Source organism: Triturus cristatus, chromosome 4_1 (assembly GCF_964204655.1).
Source record: "Triturus cristatus chromosome 4_1, aTriCri1.1, whole genome shotgun sequence".
Classification (NCBI taxonomy): domain Eukaryota; kingdom Metazoa; phylum Chordata; class Amphibia; order Caudata; family Salamandridae; genus Triturus; species Triturus cristatus.
In genome coordinates this window covers 96101507-96124440 of record NC_140585.1, presented here as the reverse complement: position 1 = coordinate 96124440, position 22934 = coordinate 96101507, and positions in this window count along the sequence as shown.

Genomic DNA, 22934 nt, shown 5'->3' with positions numbered 1-22934 from the left:
GCTGGCCTGACTCATCCTCGTTGTCCTCAAAATATGTTACTTCCACATCTGTACCTTTTTTCGTGGCAAGGTTGTGCAGCATTGCACAAGTGGCAATAATCTTGCAGCAGGTGATGGGTTTGTACTGGCGTGCGCCTCCGCTCTTGTGCAGGCAGCGGAACCTGCTCTTCAGTAGTCCAAACGTGCGCTCCACCACATTGCGTGTTGTTTTGTGTGCCACGTTGTATCATCTCTCACTCTGGGTTGCTGGGTGTAGGTAGGGAGTGAGGATGAATGACCGGCATGCATATGCACTGTCGCCTGGATGAGTAAAAGGGAACCATCAGTAACATGCCTCTATACACTATGATTTGCAGGTTTCAAGGGGCGTCACTGTTACTTACCTAGCAGGTATCCCTCTCCGAATTCTCCGGCACTCAGTCGTGTGTAGATCCCACTATTCTGGAAGATGTAAGAGTCGTGGGTGCTCCCAGGAAACTTTGCAACAATATCTGTGATGATGTTCCCTGCATCACAGATCACCTGCACATTGATGGAGTGGGTGGACTTCCTGTTCCTGTAGATGTGCTCTGTATCAGCTGGTGGACAGATTGGGATGTGTGTACCATCAATGCAGCCGATGACATGGGGGAACTGTGCCATGTGATAAAAGTCAGTTTTTGTTTTCTGCAGTGCAGCCTGTGTGTTTGGGAAGCTTATGTAGTGGTGCATTCTCTGCATCATGGCATCCAGGAACTTCCTGAAGAAACGTGACAGGCAACTCTGGGATACCCCACCCACCGCAGCTATCACCACCTGATAACTGCCGGATGCCAACAGATGTAGGCTGCAGAGCACCTGCACATGTGGGGGTATGGCGTGCGCCCTTCTTATTGGATGGTCCAGGAGTGGGTGTAGGTCCCTGATTAAGTCCATGATGGTTTCGGGGTCTAGCCTGTACCTCTCATGTATCTCTGCATCAGTCAGCTGGAATAGTGTGATGCGCTGTCTGTAGATTTGTTCCTCCCGTCGCCACACCCTCAGTCCTGCTGCCTGTAGACGTAGGCGCCTTGCAATGACGTACATAGCGGCCATGTTGTCCACGCTGTTGCATTTTGGGATTGCTTATATGCATTGTTGATGGTTACCACCTGCTTTCAATCCGTGTTAATTACCGACTCTTATTTACCGATTTTCCTGGATTTCTTAATTACCGAGTGCTCCTACATGTCATTTTAATTTTTACCACTTCATATTTACCACTTCATGTTTACCGAATCGTTAATTATGTATTCGGTAAATCTGATTCGGTATTTTGGAATTCGGTAAATATGAATCGGTATTTACCGCCTCATATTTACCGAAAAGTGGTTTTTGGACTCCTACATCTCACTTGTCTGAATACCGGTCGGTAACGGCATATTTACCGAAAATTGGCCGTTACCGACCGGTATTTGGCTACCTACATGAGGCCCTAAGTGAGGTAGGCTTTAGGGCATGAACTGCTTCAACGTAGTATGCACTATGCATGTAGGGCCTCATGTAGGTAGCCAAATACCAGTCGGTAACGGCCAATTTTCGGTAAATATGCCGTTACCGACCGGTATTCAGACAAGTGAGATGTAGGAGTCCAAAAACCACTTTTCGGTAAATATGAGGCGGTAAATACCGATTCATATTTACCGAATTCCAAAATACCGAATCAGATTTACCGAATACATAATTAACGATTCGGTAAACATGAAGTGGTAAATATGAAGTGGTAAAAATTAAAATGACATGTAGGAGCACTCGGTAATTAAGAAATCCAGGAAAATCGGTAAATAAGAGTCGGTAATTAACACGGATTGAAAGCAGGTGGTAACCATCAACAATGCATATAAGCAATCCCAAAATGCAACAGCGTGGACAACACGGCCGCTATGTACGTCATTGCAAGGCGCCTACGTCTACAGGCAGCAGGACTGAGGGTGTGGCGACGGGAGGAACAAATCTACAGACAGCGCATCACACTATTCCAGCTGACTGATGCAGAGATACATGAGAGGTACAGGCTAGACCCCGAAACCATCATGGACTTAATCAGGGACCTACACCCACTCCTGGACCATCCAATAAGAAGGGCGCACGCCATACCCCCACATGTGCAGGTGCTCTGCAGCCTACATCTGTTGGCATCCGGCAGTTATCAGGTGGTGATAGCTGCGGTGGGTGGGGTATCCCAGAGTTGCCTGTCACGTTTCTTCAGGAAGTTCCTGGATGCCATGATGCAGAGAATGCACCACTACATAAGCTTCCCAAACACACAGGCTGCACTGCAGAAAACAAAAACTGACTTTTATCACATGGCACAGTTCCCCCATGTCATCGGCTGCATTGATGGTACACACATCCCAATCTGTCCACCAGCTGATACAGAGCACATCTACAGGAACAGGAAGTCCACCCACTCCATCAATGTGCAGGTGATCTGTGATGCAGGGAACATCATCACAGATATTGTTGCAAAGTTTCCTGGGAGCACCCACGACTCTTACATCTTCCAGAATAGTGGGATCTACACACGACTGAGTGCCGGAGAATTCGGAGAGGGATACCTGCTAGGTAAGTAACAGTGACGCCCCTTGAAACCTGCAAATCATAGTGTATAGAGGCATGTTACTGATGGTTCCCTTTTACTCATCCAGGCGACAGTGCATATGCATGCCGGTCATTCATCCTCACTCCCTACCTACACCCAGCAACCCAGAGTGAGAGATGATACAACGTGGCACACAAAACAACACGCAATGTGGTGGAGCGCACGTTTGGACTACTGAAGAGCAGGTTCCGCTGCCTGCACAAGAGCGGAGGCGCACGCCAGTACAAACCCATCACCTGCTGCAAGATTATTGCCACTTGTGCAATGCTGCACAACCTTGCCACGAAAAAAGGTACAGATGTGGAAGTAACATATTTTGAGGACAACGAGGATGAGTCAGGCCAGCCAGAGGGCAACGCAGCTAGAGTGCCAACTGCAATCGATGGGAGAGAGAGACGGGCAGAGATCACATGCAACTATTTCTGAGTAAGTAAGGGGACACAGCGAGTTGTGAGAAGTCCTGACGTAGTTTTAATGTGGCACCACGCCATGCACACATGAACAGGCCAATCTGGCAATATACCATCTATAGTATGTCCAGGGTTACGTCACCCATTGGGAAGTGGCTAAGCAGGGCTACATCAATGTTTGCGCATACGCGCTGCAGTGGTGGATTGCACGGCCTGTGCATCCTCACTAGAGCCAACCCCAAGCCGCCTGCTGCTCCTGCGTGCTTCTGGGACGGGGGGTGTGATGCTGCTGCTGGTGTCGATGCTCTCCGCAGCATCCCCTGCAGCAGTTGTCGACGCCTGACTAGTCAATAGCACCCCTAGTGCACTTGTCACCTGCACCATCCCCCGAGACAGGTCGCTGCAGCACTGTGTTAGGCCCTCCTGCATCGTCACAGAGCGCCGGCACAGTAGAGAAGTCGCAGTTGCCAGACGGTTGACTGCCCTGCTGGTAGTGTCCCTTCTCTGGCGTTCCCGGCGCCGTGCTTCGATGTCAGCATCTAATTTGCTGCACAACTGCTGGATTGACTGGGACATGTCCCGAATGCCCGCAGCCATGCCGCTAATGTTATTGTCCATGTTGACTAATGTTGTCTTCATCACCCGCATGTGCCTCTGGACTGACATGACTGCCTTTGATTGCAGGCGCTGTTGTTTCAACATTTGGCCCTCGAGCCCCAAGAAGACACCATGGCCGTCAGTGGGTGCTGGTGGACTCTGGACACGCGACCTGCGGCGCCCTCTTGCTTCCGTCTGTGCTGCCTGTGAGGTGTGGGGCACAGTGGCATGGCTCCCTTCCTGGGGCCTGGTGCGGTCTTCTGGGCCCATGCTGTCGTCTGACGAGGTGTCTAAGGCTCGTAGCCTGGCTGCTGGACGCCTCCTCATTCTCACACCTGCAAGCGGAGATGTGGCCGGTGATTCGAACATGAGTGGCGATGCTGGCTCTGGTGGTGGTGATGCTGGCTCTCGGTGAGGTGATGCTGGCTCTGTGTGCGGCGAGGCTGGCTGTGTTGGTGGTGCGGCTGCCAGTGGGCCTGCTCCCTGGTCTGAACTTGTGCTGGCTAGAGGTGATATTTGTGGCCGGTGTGCCGTCTCTCCTGCAGCATGCCCTGTCCTGCATGATGTCACATCTGTGGACAGAAATACAACATTGGCTCAGTGTCCCCGAAGGGCTGCATTGCAAGCGTCACAATAAATCATTTCACATTCCAATATGTCCTCTGTCTCCTTGTGCCTCGAGTGCGTGACATGCCTTGTTGCCCTGTAACATTTACGTCATGGTTAGTGTTGCCCTGACTACATCTCCCGGAATGCATTGCCTGTCTGCACTGACACGTGTGGACTGCAGTGTGATTCTCGTTTCACAATGGGGGATGTGGGATAGGGGTAGGGGGGGCTACATTGCTGTGCTTTCGTCTTACCTTGGTGTGTTGCGGCTCTGGCAGAGCTGTTGGCGTCCCCAAGACCCACGACGCTCTCTTGCTCGATTGTGGCCGCCACCAGCTCCTCCAGTTCGGTGAGGGCAGGTGCCCTGTTGATTCCACCTCCGGTCTGGCTGGCCTCCTTCTGGATGTCGCCCATCTTCCTCTTGGTTACAATCCTCAGGTCATACCAGCGCTTTTTGAGGACCTCAATGTCCCTGTGGGTCACTCCCACAGCATTGACCTGCGCCTGGATGGCCAGCCATATGTTGCGCTTTTCAGCCTCAGGCACTTGCAGGGATTGCCTTCCAAACAGCTTCTGGTGCTGCTTCACCACCTCCTCCACCAGCACCTGGAGTTCCTTGGGGCTAAATTTCAGCTTCCTCCTCCTTTCCCCTCCGTCTTTCTGTGTTCTCTGGCTGGACATGCTGTTCGTTTACCCGCTCGCACATGCAACGGCTCCCTGCCTCTCCTCTGCACTCCAAGCCTCTCCAGGGTCGGCTAATTATGTACACCTGCCTGGGTGTGGCCACTTCGGCTAATTATGTACACCAACCTGGGTGTGGGCACTTCCTGGTTGGGTGGGCTGTCGTTGCACAGGATTAGCTGTTTCGTCAAGTCATGTGATTTTATTTACCGAATCCGTACATACCGATTCGGTATTTTCCGATTCGGTAAATACCACCTCGGTATTTTCCGATTCGGTAAATACCACCTCGGTATTTACCGATTCGGTGAATTCCGATTCGTGATTACCGAATGTTACCGAATCGGTAACTGTTACCGAATTTTTACCTACATATAACTTACCGATTCTAATTTACCGATTCGGTACGGCTCGGTATTTAAGAACCGGTAAAATTTATTTACCTACATGAGGCCCGTAGTGTTTTAACGATCGTCACACTTGTGGTTCATGGCTATAGTTTCTTAGTCAGTTTTTATATAAAATGTGTTTGTACAGTAATGGAATAGTATAGATTTGAAAGTTATTAATATACATTTATTTGTGATTCTTTTTTACAGATACAGAACAGGATTGTTTCTCATCTGTTTGCACTCTTCTCGTGCAAGATTGTTTGGATGAAGGGTCCTTAGGTGTTTCATCATACTTGCCGTGCCGCACGAGTATTTTTTGTTAAGATCCCCTCGTAACAGAACTCTTCTGCAAATCTAAGGCGTGAAGAAGGTGGCATTTGTCTTTGTTTGCCCCTCGAGAAAAGAAACAAATTTCCACACCTCTGAAGAAAAACATTGTGGGTGTGGTGCATCCTCCAAAAATTCATCCTTAGATTCGGTGAATATTTTAAATCGACAACATATACAGTTTTTGTAAGTTAAACTTATAAAATTTTGTTAGCTGTATGCATTTTATATATCTGTTATTTGTATCTTGTTTTTTTTTTGAGAATAGCATGTTGGTTTTTTTTTAACAATCTTTGAGATTGTTTTTTTTTTTGCCCGCTGTTAAGTGATAAGTACGATTGAAATCTCTATTTTTAGTGAAACTTAAAATATTCTGAGAACAGCAAAAAAGGCAATAAAATGACTTTGTGGAAATTATACTGTGTTGAAAAAAATGTATTATTACATGTTATATTTTTTTTTCCTTTTCTTTCACAGATCCAAATTTTAAAATAAGCAATTTTTATGAATTTAGATTGGAATAAAAATGTGAAAAAAATGTGTACCATTTTTTATTCCTATTACTGTGAAGGTAAGTTTAACTAAGTCTTAATATGCAGAATGAGGAGGTCTGCAAGAAGCTACAAATTTGAAGCATGTTTCTAAAAACACTCTGTTTATACCTATGTAGTTTTGAAATCTGACCCTAATCAGATATAATGTGACCTGCAAAAATAAGAGATTTGAGGGGTTCATAATATTTCCCATTTTAGCTATTGAAGGACCACAATTATTTCAATCATTCTTCTTTGAACATCTTTGCAGACAAAACTCTGTGCTTACCTTTTATCATTCGCAAGGAATTTTAAAAATGGAAATATGTCACTTTTTGTAACATAGTTATTGTGTAAGATACTCTTTCATATTTACAAAGAGAGGAAAAGGCACTCTGTGCACTTTTTATACTCCATGTAAATACGACCTCATCATGCAGACCACTTTGTGTTGAAAGGGTGTTCTAGTTGTTGTGCATGATTGCACTTAATACTAATAGAACAAGACACATGTCTAGATTTATCAGAAATCATAGATCTCGATATGTGTTTGAATGGTGCACCATTCTAAAATTGGTGTAGGAAAGCACAATAAGGAGAATTATTTTCATTTCTCCACATTTTTATATCTACAATGCATGCTAAAATGTTCAGCATACATTGAAGGAGAAAAATGCATTTTCTCATTGTTTTTGTGCAGGAAGGTGTGTCTTCCTCTAGAAAAACAAACAGCACATGGCACAGATATCCTTGCACTATGGTGCAACGGTGCCTGTGTCACCACATGGCTACAGTTTAAGCAGCCGTGCAGAGAGAAGCATGTATTTGCAACATATTTATGTACATATGTTGCATCCCTGTGCTTCGGAAGTACTACAGCACACTGCAGTTAAAGAGGTTACTGTGTGATGCTGCAGCACTTCCTCATAGTTCTGCACTTATACATTCACCATATGCCACTAATGCGTTCATTCAGTCAATTACGTACTAAACATATATTCATCTAAACTTTCACACACTAACAAAGAAATTTAGCTATTTTTTTAAACCAGGAAAGTTAGTTCTTACAAGAACTTTTTTTTTCTTCTTTCTTCTTTTATATTTTTTTGGGTGTTTTCTGAACAACTTTGAATTTTTTTTGGTTTTTCTGCAAATTTTTTTTTAAAAAAACAGGAGAAACCAAACAATGAACTTCAGGGAACAATAAAAAAATAAAAAAACTAGCAAATGTGACTTTCTTGCAGGTGGCAGATCAGATCGATCGACTGCTCACCATAGCACAAAGTCTTATTGCACTTAGTGCAGAGCACTTTTAAATATTGAAATTGAGGACGGATGTCCAAGGTTTGGGCTGATGGATGCACTCTTGATGTGCTCGGCTGCGATGAGGTGGAAGGTGCAGGAGCAGGAGTGTTTCTCATCCGTCGGCACTCTTCTCGTGCAAGATTGTTCGGATGAAGGGTCCTCAGGTGCTTCATCATACTTGCATCGCGGAAGCGCATAAACGTCACATTACGTACATCGAGCGTGTCACGTATAGGCTGGGAGTCGCGTACCAGTCGCATTGCGATCACGCACTAAACACGTACAAACGCATACCATGCGCGGATGCTATCGCCTAGGGATCGAGAACGGTGCACATAGGGTGCGTGGATCCAAAAACATTGAAAAAAATATATATAAAAAAAGTTTTGAACATATAGTTAAAAAAATGTTTTGAAAAATATAAAAAAATATGTTTGAAAAACCCATTAAGTTCAAATAATATTTTTTAATTTGTAAAAGAATTAATTGAAAAAATAAGTTTAAAACATGGTGATAAAAAAGTATTTTAAAAAAACTTAATTAATGAAATTGACACACTGAATTTGAAAAATATACCAATCCAATCAAAATAATTAAAGATGATATCTGCAGAGATGAGTTATAGATAGGATTTAGCATTTAAAAAACCTTTGAAATTCACTGAAAAACCCATAGGTTTCATGCACGTTATAGTTAGGAATTGGCATTTAAAAAACCTTTGAAATTCACTGAAAAAACCAAAGGTTTCAGGGGCGTTATAGTTTGGAATTGGCATTTAAAAAACCTCAGAAATTCACTGAAAAAAGAATAGGTTTCAGGGGTGTTATAGTTAGCTGGACATTTCCCTCGTACAAAACCCTAGAAATTCCCCTGTTATAGTTAGTTCAGCTAACTATAACTCGCGCCCCCGCAATGCACTGCTGATGACGTCACATATTATATCACTCATGACATGGTCAGTGACATCACTGATGACATCTCAAATGACATCACTGATGACATCACTGATGACATCATCCATGTGATAAATTACTGCATCTTCTCACACCCTAATTTAACTGTTGATACACCAACTCAAAATTTCAGACGTCCATTCTCAAAACCATAGACTACATACCCACTCATTAACTCTCAGATCTACATACACCTCCACTCACTCACCTGTACAGTCACTCATATTTACAGTCACTCCGTACAAGACTATCATATGCATTTATACTCCTACATAGACACTCACACACCACCAATCACCCATAGAGGTAGTCTCATACCTAGGTGCCGATTCCGATCCTGTAAAAAAATATACCGTACGAATCGTATCCGTATTTTTTAACGTACGAGTTGTACAAGTCCCGTACAAATGGCGAAGTGCGATTCGTACTGTAAAAATACATACAAATCATACTGGGAAAATTCCATGAGACGTCCCCGGACAGTTTTACGTACGAGTCCTAAAACTGAAGTCCGAGCGCGTAAGTCCGATCCATACCGGCGTCCCGAATACATAAGCGTATGGAAAACGTCCCGTACGGAGCGAACTTTGTACTATCCTTACTTGGGCCCAGGGTACGAGTTGTACGGCCCCCCCACCCTGCCCGCGCTTGTCCGCGCCCTACCCCCACCCCAGCACCCGCGTATGTACGCGCCGTACCCCCACCCCAGCACCCGCGTATGTACGCGCCGTACCCCTACCCTAGAACCCGTGCATGTTCGCACTGTACCCCCCACCCCAGCACCCGCGTATGTACGCGCCGTACCCCCACCTCAGCACCCGTGTATATAAGCACATTACCCTAGCACCGGCATATGTACGCCCCATACCCCCACCCCAACACCCGCGTATGTACGCCCTGTACCCCCCACACCAGCCCCGTACTTGGACGCACCGTACCCCAACACTGTACCCCACCCGTACACCTTAACTTCCACACCTTCACACAACCTCCTTCACACATACCCCCTCTACACATACACACACACCTACACATTCACACCCACACACCCACAACCATCCACACCCACACCCCACACCATGCCCACAGACAAGAATCCAAAGTTCACAAGGGAGGAGCTGGACAACCTTGTCAATGAAGTCATCAGAGTCGAGCCACACCTCTTTGGAACATTGGTCAGACAGACCAGCATAGCTGAAAAAACACGGATCGTCGATCGAGTGAATGCTGTTGCGCTCATCAGAAGGACCAGGAATGAATGCCAATCCAGGTGGTACGAACTGCGGAGGGCAGTCAAGCGCACAATGAACGAGGACTACGCCCAGAGTAACATCACAGGAGGTGGGCTACCCCGCAGACCGGTACATTACCATCCCTAGGAGGAGAAGGTGATGGCCCTGCTTCCGCCGGTGGGAGTACACGGAGTCGAATGAGTCCGAGAGCCTGGTGAGTACACAAACAACTTACGTAACATGGGGGGAATGGCATCCACACCCCAGCTACAACAAATGCACTCACCTACCCCCAAGCCCTCACCGGATACAACCACACTCAAAAACAACGCTCATGCCACTAACATGAGTATGCCCCATTCACAAAGCAAGGCCATGCCATGTCCCAGCCTACACAAACCACAAACCCAAGACAGGATGTCCGGGATGCTGGGAGGGTGGGGATCACTAAACATATTGTACAACTCAGAAACAGACACCATTGCCCTCAGCCCATATGGCCCAGGTTCATACTCATGCACCATGCGCAATGCACAGGGTCTGGCAAAGTACTGACAAGGTATCTGACACTTGGCCCTGCTGTAGGCAGCACAAGGCCGTCCTGTGACAACTGCAAACTCCAACACAAACACAACAAGCTCAGATATCTAGGACAGGAACTCACACTCACTGACATGGCAGCATGCGCCATGGGGGGACAGATACATCACCTGGGCGACCCACTGCCAAATCACACCACACCCAACAGCAGGCACCGTCAATCAATCAACAATCGATCAGGGTACTTGTAAGGCACGCTACTTTCCTGTGAGGGTCTCAAGGCGCTGAGGGGGGGGTTCCACCACTGCTCGAAGAGCCAGGTCTTGAGGAGTCTTCTGAAGGCAAGTAGGTCTTGGGTCAGTTGTAGGTGGGTTGGGAGGTCGTCCCAGGTCTTGGTGGCGAGGTAGGAGAAGGATCTGCCGCAGGCGGGTGTACGTTGGATGCGGGGAACAGCTGCGAGGGCGAGGCTGCCGGAGTGGAGCTGGCGGGTGGGGGAATAGATGCTGAGTCTGATGTGCAGGTAGGCTTGTCCAGCGGTGTGGAGTGCCTTGTGTGCGTGGGTGAGGATCTTAAAGGTGATCCTCTTGTTGATGTGGAGTCAGTGCAGGTCACTCAGAAGGGGGGTGATGTGGCTGTGGCGGGGGGCGTTGACGATCAGTTGTGCGGAGGAGTTTCGGAAGCGTTGTAGCCGCCGTTGGTGTTTGGATGGGAGTCCTGCGTAGAGTGCATTGGCGTCGTACAGTCAGCTGCTGACGAGGGCCTGTGTCACTGTTCTACATGTTTAGGTTGGGATCCACCAGTAAATCCGGTGGAGCGTGCATAGGGTGTCGTAGCAGGAGGATGAGACGGTGCTGACCTGCTTGGACATGGAGAGGGAGGATGCGAGGATCAATCCTAGGTTGCGTGCGTGTTTGGTGGGTGTCGGTGATGCCCCCAGAGTGATCGGCCACCAGGAGTCGTCCCAGGCTGAGGGTGTGGGTCCGAGGATGAGGACCTCCGTCTTGTCCGAGTTCTGTGTCAGGTGGCCGCTCCGCATCCAGTCGACGATGGCCCTCAGACCCTCGTGGATGTTGGTTTTGGCGGTGTGAGGGTCCTTGGTGAGGGAGAGAATGAGCTGGGTGTCATCGGCGTAGGAGATGTTTTTTAGGTTGTGGTGGCGGGCCACTTGTGTGAGGGAGGCCATGTGGATGTTGAACAGCGTCGGGCTGAGGGATGATCACTCACCCCTTACACAAGCACACACCCCAGGGCAGCTAATGGAGTCACCCACTCTCACAATGGAAATGTGACACAACAAGATCAAGCCACAGCCAAAAAAGCATCCAAGCCCAAATTCGACATGTCAAACACTCTGGAGAACATTTCAATGAGTCCCCTGCAACATACCCATCCACAAGTGAACATTGATGTGAATGCTAGGCATGTATAACTACCTGGAGGAACTGTGGCAACTAGAATATGTATGAAACATGGATGTTGCATGAAACAGCATTAACATTGTCTCTCTCTCACACACAGGGCAACCTCACGGATCACCCACCAACAATGGGGGGGAAGTACCACAGTCCCAGGCTCAGGAGGAACCTGATCCCACCGGCAGCGACACCTCACAACACTCCGCGGATGACCCCAACCCACCTCGACCCTCTGGTGTCCAAGCCCCTGCAGCACCTGCTTCAGGTACATCTGTGCCAACCACCACCCCCATTACTGCCACATCCCAGGAGACACCCAGGAGCCCTGCCCGCACAGAACAACTGAGCCAGTCTGACCTGGAGGGACAAGGTTCTCCGGGCACCCAGGAGTCGGCAGACAACCCTGCAAATACCATCCCTCAGGGGTCCCGTAGACCCGATGTGCCCACAACTGCAGGCCAGGCTCGTGTGGGCAGGGGTGGTGGGAGTGGAGGCAGGCGAAGGCGCAAATCTGACCAGCCAGCTGAGGGAACCGGTATGTCACACATACGCCACATCTTGGACACATACCGGCGTGACACCAGGGGCATCAGCGAGGTAGTGGCGACCCTCAACGAGATTAAGAACCAGCAGGCCGAGCAACGTGCCAGTCAACAACAACACCAAGGATGGATGGAGGCAAGACTGGTTGAGCTCCTGGCGGTGCAAACGGACATAAGCCGTTCACTCTGTCGGATCGCCGACAACATGGCCAACCCTTCATGTGCCCCCAGGCGGAGACCACCGCCAGCCACAGGGAGGGAGGAGGAGGAGGAATCGTCCGACGGAGCGTCACAAACATCGACAAGGCCTGCATCTGAGGGTGCCCCGAGGAAGGTGGGTCGTCCACAGAAAAGACCGTGAGAGGCAGCGGACCATCCACATCTCCCAGGTCACCTGGCCTGGCACCTGGCCCTCATGCGCAACAGCAGCACCTCATCTAATGGCATTCTCTGCCACATGGACTTGCTGGTCACAGTCTGACCAATGATGACCGACACTGTGGTCTGGACTCTGATGACTCCATATGACAAGATTCCCATCTCCCCCTGTGAACTTTGGTTTCCATGCACACTGTATAGCACCTATTTGTCCACACTAAACACGCCCCCACCGAGAATAAATCTTAATTACTTCAATTTGATGTTGCATTCATTTTGCATGAGTACACAACCTACGTGTTGGGAAATGTCAAACTATGCCTGAGTGTTGAACTAACTCCAGCCATCCATACCCTGGAATTTGAGTCTGGTACAGGACACACATGGGTCACAGTGTATCATACAATACAGACATGGAGCACAATACTCACCTGTGATGGCCTCAAGCTGCTGAGGGGGGGCTTGCAATACTGTGCGGACAGACCAATTGGGAAGAGTATCATGAAGGCGTAGAGGTCATGGCTCATGTGGATGTTGCCGGGGAGGGAGTAGCAGGTATGTCTTGCCAGGTGGGAGAACTATGTCCTGCATGCTGGAGTACGGTGGATGTGAAAAATGGTGGCCAGGGCAAGGTTGGATGCATAGAGTTTGCACAACGGGGTCTCGGATGACAGACGGCCAAGGTTGGTTTGGGGTCTGGGGTTGTGGCCTGCCTCCTGAGTGTGGGTGAGGAGTCTGAAGGTCATCCTGCAGCAGACAGTGATCCATTGCAGCTATCTCTGGTGGACGGTGATGTGGCTGAGGTGTGGGATGTTGAAGCTGAGGTGTGCAGATGCACCCTGGATGTGGACAAGTTTCCCAGGAGTTTGGATGTACTTGCTCTGTAGAGGGTGTGGCAGTCGTTGACACATCTGTTGTTGTGGACCTGGGGGAGGTCTGTCTTTCTTTGGAGTGGATCTATCTGTGGATCATGTGCATCATGCAGAGGCTGTTGCAGCATGAGGTACAGATGCTGGTGATTTGCATGGCAAATGTGAGCATTTAATCCATGATGAACACCATCTTGTGTGCGTGGCCACTGGGTGCTTGTGCAGTGCCCCTGCGGGTGGGACACAAGGAGTTGAGCCAGCTGTAAGGCGACAATCCTCAGATGATTACCCCAGTCCTGCACAAGTCCAGCCTCAGGTGGCTGATGTTCAGCAATTCATCCACGGACCTCATGCCTTCTTGAATGTTGGAACTGGCAATGGCTGCGTCTTTGGTGAGGCTGAGGAGCACCTAGGTATCAATGGCATACGACTTGATGTGGAGGTTGTGTGCACATGTGACGGTGGAGAGGGGGGTCCTGGACACATTGAAGATTGACATGCTGATAGATGATCCCTGGGCCATGTGCCAGATGACACCACTATACCACATGCTGAAGGCTTGAGTCCCACTCCCATGGCCTTGCTGGTGGAGGGAGCCTGTGTGGAGCAGGAGGGACATGATCTGGTTGGTGTGACAGGGCCTGGAAGGCGGGGCAGCGCTGTGAAGGCAGTTGGAGTTGCACACTCAGCATGCAAAGGTGTCGTGTGAGAGGTTAGGGTATGCCTGAGAGCAGGTGGTTGAGTCTCGGATAGACATTGCTTGGAGGGTGGCTACAACATCAGACTGTAGTGTGATGTGGGTCATGCACGGACATGAGGGTCGTGCAATGTGCACGTTGCATGTGCTGACGGTCCTGCCTTTGGCACCGCGTGGCCGCAACAGTGGCACAGACAAGATGATGACAGCCAAATGAATGGGTGGAGGGAGGCAGGGAGGAGCATCTTTGAGGTCTGTGTGTTGCCGAATCCAGCTACTTTATGGGCCCTTGCTGCAGGGGCTGCAGCAGCAGGCACCATGCCCTGGAAAGTATGCCAAAAGTTGCACACAAAGACAAGGATGTCAGAAAGGACAACTGCAACAGGGGTATGTAAAGGAAGGAGTGTCCGGTCACCCATGGCTCACCCTGAGAAAATGGATGCACAATCACCAAAGAATACTGACACAGGATCTGGAAACAGAAGGCCAAATGTCCTCTCAATCACTCGCCTGGTCTGCCCGTGTGCATTATTATAACGGTGATCTGCAGCTGATCTTGGGTTGCGGAGAGGCGTCACACAGGAGAAACAGAGTATACCCACCAACAAGACATGCTCGTTTGTTGTGCAGCCGCACCATCATTTGTGGCACCCTGCTACGACTCATGATGTAGGCATCGTGTTCTGACCCTTGAAAACGTGCAAAGACATGGGAAATCAGCATGTTAGCAAGAAACACCACAAGGGCATTAATGGAGTGGTAATGTTTAGGGTTGCAATAGGCTACCTCCTGTGCCTGTGGTGGGACAAAAGCCACATGTGTCCCATCAATGGACCCAATTACATGGGACATCCCTCCCAGGGCATAGAAATCACCCTTGACACCTGTCAACTGTTCAGGAGTCGGAAAATGGATGAATTCATCCAGGTGCTCCAACATGGCTTCTAAAACATCATGCAGGACACGGCTGAACATCGTCTGAGACATGCCACCGACATCAGCTATGGTGAATTGAAACGTACCGGTGGCAAAAAAATGTAGGGCTGCCATCACCTTCCTCTTGGGGGTCAGTGCTTTAGGATACCTGTGTCGCGGTTGGAGGTGTGGTGCCAGCTTGGCGGTCAAGTCCTCAATCAACTGTTGAGAGAAACGGTAACGTCTTATGCAGTCACGTTCCCTCATGGCACCCAAGTCTGGCATTGGTCGGGGGAGAGGCGGTGCCCTGCAGAAAATTGGAATGAATAACGAAGAGTGAGAACATGACCACATCAATGTCAATTAAGTGAACACATACAGAGTCTGGTCTGTGCAATACATCCAGGACACGTTTGCCAGCCAGGTGATACTCCTACGAAAAGCTAGATACAACCGTTGATTGGCAAGTCTACATGACATGCCCTGAAACGAGCTGTGGGCCAGTATAAGTGAACAGCCATAGACATCACAGGAGTGACATACATCCACATATCTGCATTTGAAGGATGTCATCTCATACAGACAGCTGACGGCAAGCTAGACGCACAGGTCACATGGAAGGTCAAATGTACAGATCACACACATTGCGATGAAGGGGTACACGGGAAAAATAAAGACACAGACATTGAGACAACGCAGATATGTCCTCATGTCAAAATCCCATGTTCAATGCATACAGACACACGTTACGTAGGATTCCACAAGTGGCATGGTGTGCGTAGATGTGTGCCATGCCCATCTACACACTGTCACATGTTGGATGCAGCAACAGCAGATGCAGTTGACGGGACACCAACTGCCAGCTCATGGGAACACATGACACACACATGACATAGTCACATCGTGGCATGCTGGTCGTTTTTCTATGTCCGTTATTAGTGTCCCTGTCCCTGGCATCAGGCGACAGTTGTGGGTGTTGGTGACTGTGCCATACCAGTGATGCTGTGCTTAACACGTTTGGACTACATGCACACATGTGCAAAGTGTGAAAGGGAAGTGTGCCACATAGTGCCACATCACACATGACATGTGTACACAGGTCATCACACATCTATTGTGCTCAAACATGAGGAGACATGTGAAATATCACTGCTTGTTGTGGTGGGTGGGCCTGCACACCTAAACTTTTTGCAAAGTGTCAAATCCTCAATGTGTGAGCGCAATGGATTCTCTATTTAGCGTGCTTTCACGTATGAGGGATGTGAGTCTACACCCCTATTTATGACATGAAATGAGAGAGGTTCTGGAACAACCAGTTCCTACGTGAATCACAGCTATGACCAGAAAGGTCTCATCAATATTTAAATACAAAGTGCAACATATATCATAAGGTTGTCAAAAGAAATATTTACAATGCAGTTCGTTCTGAAACTTGAAAAAATGATACAAGGATAAATTGTTAGTTGCTTGTATATATTGAAATGTTCAAATATCGATGTACTGTTAATATCACAATTCATCTAGTGTGTTACATACAAGACAATAATTATTAAATCAAAATACAGTGTTACATGACAAATCCCAATGCATTTCGGGTTGAACCCTTCGTCAGGGGATTAATAAAATCGCTGTAAGTTGTGTATGCTGTTCTTTTTGTTTCGTCTAGTTGACCTCCTGTAGGAACTACAACAAAAAGCACATATTGTGCTGTTAGTTGAGATCTGAATACATATTTAGATAGATAGAATTTGCACTCGAGAAGAGAGAAAATCAATGACCCTGGGTACCAGTCGTTATGGGAAATAAACAGTATTAGAACTGTTAGGAACTGTTAGGGATCACCGAAAAGTGTGCGTAAATTGTAAAAAAAGTGCAAGAGATGAAATTAAGTCAAAAAAGGTAATTGAGCAGACATCCTGATGGATGGTTATCCGCTTACCGAAAAGGAAACACGCCTTATTAATTACGAGGTGCTCAAGCTGTTAGTTGCGAAACAATCTGTAGACAAAATATAAACTGTAAGCTATTGCCGCCTAGTACAGCATTCTCGTGTGGTCAAGCATCCTAGAGAGCTACATAATGTTTAAAACTCACCAGTCGCTGTTATTAGGTGTATTAAACCGTAACACAACTTCGCCGTGATCTACGCGAACCGTGCCTGTAACACAAGCACCAGAAGTGACTCGTACGCTACAATGTTAATTAAAAGTACACTTCCTAAGATTATGTGACGGAAATTCGTTACTGTATCTCACCTTCGAAAAAGGTCTGTATTTCTTCAAAGAAGCTTCCGGCATTAGCAGGCTCAGGAGAGCGTGTGCGTGGGCCGAATGAGGGGAGGTTTATCAAGAGAACCCATGCGTTCCAAAGTTGTCGACATCGACAGAGGACTCGCGGTGAAAGTGAAACGAGTGGAAATAGGACTGTGTGTCTAGCTCTACTAGGTGGATAACCTAGGTGTCAATAAAGTTTGCTCATGAGTGACAGGTGAAAGAAAAGGCGCATTAACGATATGGTAACTACTGAAGGGAGAAAAATAATGGAAAAATACAAAGAAGAATAAAAAGAAAAAGTAATACAAATGCGAGTGCAAATTCTTTACAGAAAAAAGTTAAAACCAACACTGACATCACTTTTCAGATGAAACATAATAATTCATAATGATCATTTAAACCACCTGGAATCACCGTACCTAGGTATTTAATCCAATACGTTTCTCTGCATGAAAGAACATTGTGCATGTCAATGTTAGTCTGCATGTGGAGATGTTCAAGAATGGTAAAACGCAATTGTGGAATGGTGTGTGATGTGTTAATCCAATGTGTAACAAGAGAAGAGTTCGTGTTTTTATTACGTATTCTGCTCTTGTGTTCTATGATCCTAGTTTTGATCTTGCGACTTGTCCTCCCTACATATACCAAACCGCATGGGCATTTGATAGCATAAATTACCCATTCTGTATTACAGTCTGAGGTATGGCGAAGTTTGATATTTTGGCCTGTGTGAGGATGTGCGAACACATTTCCTAAAATTACATTGCTACATTGACCGCAATTATGACATTTTTTCATGCCCGCATATTTCAGTGTGGTAGGTTTCGAGTGGCTTTTGAGGAGGTCCCTCAGATTCTTAGATCTGGTATGAGCAAAAAGAGGGGAATCCCTGAACAAATCTTGAAAATCAGACTCTTGTTCGATGATATCCCATCGTTTTCTGATAATAGATTTGATCTGTGCAGATTGAGCTGAGTATTTTAATACAAAAACTTCGCGTTTAGAACGGGTCTTATGAGTGGTATGGAGTAGGTCTTCTCGTTTTTTACGCCCAACTTGATTTTCGGCCTCGGTGAGGATGTGTTCTGGGTAGCCTCGCACTCTGTATCGGTCCAATTGTTTTTTCATGTCAATGTCACATTGGTGGTGCTCTGAGGTGATTCTCTTAATCCTAGTAAGTTGAGAAACTGGTAAGTGTTTCTTAAGAGAATATGGGTGAGCGCTTGAATAATGCAATGCGTTGTTAACATCAATAGGTTTCCTATACATCATGGTGGTTAATCCATGGGAGGATTTGTGAATCTCTAGATCTAGAAAATGAATCTTTTCAGATTGGATGTCATAAGTGAACTGTATCCTTGGATTGCATTGATTTAGTTCTGCTATGCTATGTGTGGTTTGGCAAAGTTTTAGATCCCTTCCATATGATTAGAATGTCATCTATGTAGCGTAGAAAGAGGGTCGAATTGGATTGCCAAACTGGATTATTGAGCACATGTTGATATTCGAAATAAGCCATGAAGGTGTTTGCATAGGCTGGGGCTCCCGGAAAGCCCATTGATGTACCGGTGATCTGTTGGTAATGAGTGTTCTTCCATGAAAAATAGCTGTGATACAGCGAAAAGTGTAGAAGTTCAAGCAAGAAGATGCTTTTGTCTTTAGTCAGTGTTGAGTTCAGTAGTCTCCACTCTACTGCTTCGAGTCCCTCATTGTGAGCGATAGAAGTATAAAGTGCCACTACATCAATGGTACATAGGAAATAGTCGTCAGTAAGCTGAGGTTTAATCGCTTCCAATTTCAATAAGCAATCTGTAGTGTCCTTAACGTATGTTTGCCAGGATTGGACCAGAGGTTGCAAATGGTGGTCTAAGTATCTCCCTATTGGCTCATGCATCGATCCACAGCCCGCTACTATGGGCCTGAATGGTGGTTTTTGTTTGTTCTTGTGGATCTTCGGAAGCATATAGATATGCGGAACCTTAGGTGTGGGGTGAAGTAAGAATTTTTTGGTGTTGGCATCAATATTGCCATCATCTTCGCCTTTCTGTAAAATACAGTTAAGAATTTTTAGAAATTCCTTTATTGGGTCTTGATCCAATGGAATGTACGTGTATCCATCCTTCAGGTGTTCATTAACACTATCTGTGTAAAAGGTGGTGTCTAGGACAACTAGGGCTCCTCCTTTGTCAGCAGGTTGAAATGTTATCGAGGTATCCTGGCGTAAAGCGTTCAAGATGCGAGATTCTTTAGTAGAGAGATTATTGTGCTGGGATTTTTTGTATGTGATGGATTCTAGATCCTTTTTAACCAAGATCTCAAAGGTGTCCAGGGTTTTATGTGACAAGGGAGCCATGAACTTGCTCTTGGGTCTGAATTGTTCTGCGGTTGGAGATTCCTCATTGGTGCTGGGATTCATTGAAAAAAAACATTTTAATCTCAATTTACGCATGAACTTGAAAAGTGAAATTTCAGTTTCCAAACCATGTGATGTGTAAGTGGGCACAAACGATATTCCTTTGTTCAAAACTTTAAGTTGTTCTGTATTGAGTTGTTTTTGAAATATATTCACTACTAAGTTGTTTTCTTCGCTGTCCTCTGTGGTCTTCCTGTTTCGGTGCTTGTTTTTTTGGGTTTTTCCCCGGCGGGTATGTCGTCGCTTGGTGTATTGATTTTGTCTGGAGGGGATTTTGAGGAATGGCCCTCGGCTAAAAAAGAAGATGAAGAGGAGGATTTACTGGTGGATGTTGTAGCCATTTCTTCTGTTTGTTCCTGTGGTTGAGATCTAGAACCAACCGTTGGTCTGTGCAGAAGTAGATCTTGTTCATTAGCTACGCTTTCTTCAGATGAAGACGTTCCGGTTTTTTTAAAAGGACGTTTTTGAGCATAAACTTCGGCCCATGAGTAGACCTCATCGAGTTTGTAATCGATTGTGTCTCTTTTAAATTTCCTAATTTTTCGCTCGTGAACTTCTTTCGCGTGTGTATCTAATCTTATGTTGATGTCTTCAAGTACTTTATTCCAATCCTCCTGTTCCATTTTATTTGATACTTCATCCTTAAGTTTGTTGATGTCTTGATCTAATTCTTGAAGTATGGATGAAATCTCTTCGACTATAAATAGTATCAAATCCAGAGAGCATTTATTCAAAATTGCATACCACCGAGACATGAATGCCTTATTGAACTTGAAGAGCATAGGTCTTAAAGCTATTCGTAAGCCTCTGGGAATTCGTTTTACTTTATGGTACTCAATAAGTGTAGTAGCGTGGAGACGTTGGTTAATTTCTTTCCTCATCGTGTATTCCAGTTGACGTAACTGTTGTGTTGTGGTTCCTGAGGAGGAACTGAAAGTCCGTGTGCCTTTAACAAGTGCATAGATAGATGTGGCTTCATCCTGTGAATATGCTTTTGTTTCTGCTATGTTAGTGGTTAAATCTGCTATGTCTTTCCAAGACATGTTCGTAAAAGGGTGCTGGGCCACCAGGGACTCAAAAGTGAAACAATATTTGTTGTGGTGGGTGGGCCTGCACACCTAAACTTTTTGCAAAGTGTCAAATCCTCAATGTGTGAGCGCAATGGATTCTCTATTTAGCGTGCTTTCACGTATGAGGGATGTGAGTCTACACCCCTATTTATGACATGAAATGAGAGAGGTTCTGGAACAACCAGTTCCTACGTGAATCACAGCTATGACCAGAAAGGTCTCATCAATATTTAAATACAAAGTGCAACATATATCATATGGTTGTCAAAAGAAATATTTACAATACAGTTCGTTCTGAAACTTGAAAAAATGATAAAAGGATAAATTGTTAGTTGCTTGTATATATTGAAATGTTCAAATATCGATGTACTGTTAATATCACAATTCATCTAGTGTGTTACATACAAGACAATAATTATTAAATCAAAATACAGTGTTACATGACAAATTCCAATGCATTTCGGGTTGAACCCTTCGTCAGGGGATTAATAAAATCGCTGTAAGTTGTGTATGCTGTTCTTTTTGTTTCGTCTAGTTGACCTCCTGTAGGAACTACAACAAAAAGCACATATTGTGCTGTTAGTTGAGATCTGAATACATATTTAGATAGATAGAATTTGCACTCGAGAAGAGAGAAAATCAATGACCCTGGGTACCAGTCGTTATGGGAAATAAACAGTATTAGAACTGTTAGGAACTGTTAGGGATCACCGAAAAGTGTGCGTAAATTGTAAAAAAAGTGCGAGAGATGAAATTAAGTCAAAAAAGGTAATTGAGCAGACATCCTGATGGATGGTTATCCGCTTACCGAAAAGGAAACACGCCTTATTAATTACGAGGTGCTCAAGCTGTTAGTTGCGAAACAATCTGTAGACAAAATATAAACTGTAAGCTATTGCCGCCTAGTACAGCATTCTCGTGTGGTCAAGCATCCTAGAGAGCTACATAATGTTAAAAACTCACCAGTCGCCGTTATTAGGTGTATTAAACCGTAACACAACTTCGCCGTGATCTACGCGAACCGTGCCTGTAACACAAGCACCAGAAGTGACTCGTACGCTACAATGTTAATTAAAAGTACACTTCCTAAGATTATGTGACGGAAATTCGTTACTGTATCTCACCTTCGAAAAAGGTCTGTATTTCTTCAAAGAAGCTTCCGGCATTAGCAGGCTCAGGAGAGCGTGTGCGTGGGCCGAATGAGGGGAGGTTTATCAAGAGAACCCATGCGTTCCAAAGTAGTCGACATCGACAGAGGACTCGCGGTGAAAGTGAAACGAGTGGAAATAGGACTGTGTGTCTAGGACTGTGTGTCTAGGTGTGTCTCTGCTTGACACACCTAGGCCCTGCACATGAAGGACATAAATGACAATGACTTGATGTACAGCCTTGTGCGAGTCTGAGACCTCCATGGATTTCGTGTGCGCCCCCTATCACCAGTGTAAGCATGTGAAACGCACCACACACACGCTCTGAGGGCGTGTGTACGGTGCGTATCACTATAGTAGTGTTGCTGTAGGAGCACTCGTGTTACGGGACGTACACACGTACGTGTACTACCTCAGTACACGTACGCGTAGGCACTGGGAGTACACGTACAATGCCTACATGTATGTGTACACGTACATGTACTCCCAGTGCCTATGCATACAACGTACGTGTACACGTACGCGTAGGCACTGGGAGTACACATACGTGTACTACCTCAGTACACGTGCGCGTAGACACTGAGAGTACATGTACGTGTACACGTACGTGTAGGCACTGGTAGTACACGTACATGTACACATACGTGTAGGCACTGGTAGTACACGTACGTGTACTACCTCAGTATACGTACATGTACTCCCAGTGCCTACATGTACGTGTACACGTACGCGTGAGCACTGGGAGTACACGTACATGTACTACCGTAGTACACGTATGCGTAGGCACTGGGAGTACACGCATGTGTACACGTACATGTAGGCACTGGTAGTACATGTACGTGTACTACATCAGTACACATAAGTGTACTCCCAGTGCCTACATGTACGTGCACACGTACGTGTACTCCCAGTGCCTACGCGTACGTGTACTGAGGTAGTACACATATGTGTACTCCCAGTGACTACGCATACGTGTACACGTACGTGTAGGCACTGGGAGTACATGTATGTGTAC